This window comes from Cyprinodon tularosa, unplaced genomic scaffold, assembly GCF_016077235.1.
Source record: "Cyprinodon tularosa strain WSP-4 unplaced genomic scaffold, ASM1607723v1 ctg532, whole genome shotgun sequence".
NCBI classification, from domain to species: Eukaryota; Metazoa; Chordata; class Actinopteri; order Cyprinodontiformes; family Cyprinodontidae; genus Cyprinodon; species Cyprinodon tularosa.
The window spans coordinates 280,732-283,761 of NW_024039266.1; positions in this window are offsets into that span (position 1 = coordinate 280,732).

Here is a 3,030-nt window from a genome sequence, read left to right on the forward strand (position 1 = left end):
AAAGGATGCTTGTGTAGCTGAATAGAACAAAATATTAAAGAAATGTAAAAAAGAATTGGTTCCCAGCATTTGTATTTATTTAATACATTGTGGTGTTTAAAAAGTGACAATTTTTTAACACGATTAATTTGCGCAGAACTGCTGCAATTGATCATAAAGCAGTTGTTTGGAAAAGAAGCTCGAGAAAGAGCAAGAGAATAGGACGATGCAAACTGCAAAAAGTAGCTGGAAAAGAGGAATTCATGACATGGCTGCAGCCTGTCGAGAGTAAAGATGATTTCACCATGTTCTCTATCTATCCATATCTATATCTATATATATATATATATCTATATATATCTATATATATATAGATATATATATATATATATATATATATATATATATATATATAAACTTGAGTCATGGAACTGTGCTTACAGCTCCTTATTTCATGTAAACTAATAACTTGTGTACATGATACTTGTTGATGGCATTAAAATTATTTCTAATAGCATTAAAAGAGCATTAAATTAGAGCTCCTCATTCCTGTATAAAACCTGTGAACGCTTAATTTAATCTGACATATTAAAAAAATCCCCATCATCATCCAGCAGATGTTCAGTTTCTGCCCAAATATTTTCTTTCTGTTGCCGATTTTTGTAACAGGGATAACTAGGATCATACATAGTTTGTATGAACTCTGTTTATTCTCTGCTTCCAAACTCATCATCTCTTCATCCATTCCTGCAATAAGAATTTTCTTTTAAAGTTGTGAGATTCACTCTAGAATCTCACAACTTCTTCCTGGTCTGTTGAAGCACCAATAGTCTGCATCCAATTATTTAATTAATTGCTCTTAGTTTTTGGGAATATATACAAACTATGCTCTAATTTCTAGATACCGATCTGTTTTTACTATAATTTAATTTGACAAACCGGGTCTTCTCTACATTCTTTTTTCTGTTTGGTGCGATTGCAATAGCGGGTCTTGATCTGGACGGACCGGAGGGGAGCAAAAAATAGCTCAGCTCCGTATTGTGACGGTGAAGGACGGAGAAGACGTACGTGGGCGGTGACGAGCGGAGGATGTGGAACAGCTCTCATTGATTTACATGACAGACAAGTACTCCGTACGTGAGCGGGGCGGAGCGCTGACGGAGTATGTGGAATCTGGGGGTAAAGGAGGACAAATACACGTCCGGCTGGGTGCAGCGCCGGACGCCGGACAGTGCAATGAAAATCCGGACTGTCCGCCCTAAAGCCGGACATCTGGCCACCCTATGTGTACACCATGTAAACATGACATCATGTCTACGATTACAACATACGAGTGACACTCATTAAAATAATATATGCACAGCTGCAGCATATCTGGTTCTACCGTCTGTTCTGTACCATTTAAAAACTCCAAGGACCGACCACAGGAAAAATAAAACCGCGTTAAACTGCTCATATGAGTGCCGCAGAACGGGCAAAACGCAACTCGATTAGCTTCCATCCTGCATGAACTCTCCGGTTATCACTTCCGGGTAAGCTTCGAAGACAGTCCCTCCCTTTCCATCAGATTTTGTCAGTTGTAAAAGTGTTTTCTGAAATGTAAATTTGTTTTATGATTTGTAAAAGTGTTTCGTTTGTTGTAATTTTGTTTTCTGAAATGTACATTTGTTTTATGATTTGTAAAAGTGTTTCGTTTGTTGTAATTTTGTTTTCTGAAATGTAAATTTGTTTCATGATTTGTAAAAGTGTTTCGTTTTTTGTAATTTTGTTTTCTGAAATGTAAATTTATTTTATGATTTGTAAAACTGTTTCGTTTGTTGTAAATTTGTTATCTCAAATGTAAAGTTGTTTTATGATTTGTAAAAGTGTTTCGTTTGTTGTAAATTTGTTTTCTCAAATGTAAAGTTGTTTCAAGATTTTTAAAAGTGTTTCAGATTTTGTATTGTTGATTTGCACTTCCCAGCCACCGTAATGATCTGCTTATCTGTTCTCCATTTTTCATTTGGATGAAATAATAGCTGCATGAATCATGACAGCAGACAAGATAGAGGAGAGCAGGAGGCGGGGTTACCAATCTACTTGCTCTGGAGAGCAGAGTTCGCTGCTTTTAGATGTTGTCTCCAAAGTCTCCAGTAGCAGAAAAAACTTGCTAGATTTTGCGCTTTTTTGTAATAAAAGTGCTAGAGGGGTCTAAAAAGTGGCTAAATATAGCGACTAAAGCGCTAAGTTGGCAACACTGCTCTTTGCATCGTTTGTTTTCAAATGGTTTGCTGCTGTCTGTTTGGACCTTTCTGAACATGTGCAGCAAATGGACTGATCCAATATGGTGGACACTGAAGGGGGGGGCTGAGACACACTTAATATTATCAGCGTTCTGATGGCATTTTAGCAAAAGGATTTTTATCAAAAACATTATTAATGTGAACAAATAAGGAATAGTTGTATTAACTATACATGTAAACAGAGTTTTACGGGGTCCCCAGGAACTTGGGGCCCTAGGCGACTGCCCAGTATTGCCTAATGGTTAATCCCTCTCTGCTTAAGAGTAATTCGGCTGAATGAACAAAACTACAGTGAGGTCAAATGCAGAAGTCATGTATCGCTCATTTTATTCTGAGGCACTGCATAATTTCTGTTTTATGGTTGAGAACAAATGCTATAATGCATAATAAAAATCCTGACACTTTTCAACTTTTACAGATACGACCTATTTTAAAGGATTCCATGACTGATTTAAAGTTTCATGAGTGGTTATAAATGAGATAGCTGTTTAAACAACCAAATATGATTGGCTTGTGATCCACTGTTTACTATACAAGCAAGAGCTAACACTGTTAGCACAAGCTAACAAGACATCAAAAAAAAAAAAAAAATGAACTGTTCAAAGTGACGTTGAAACATTGTTCAGTCATCGTATCACATCTTTCTAATATATCTTGGAAAAGGTTTTTATCCTGACGCTAACAGTACACAGCCTCAGCTAGAAACTGAAGCTCTATGTAGCCTAGCTCTCCATCTAGATCTCCACACGCTTCGTCACAAACTGCAGAA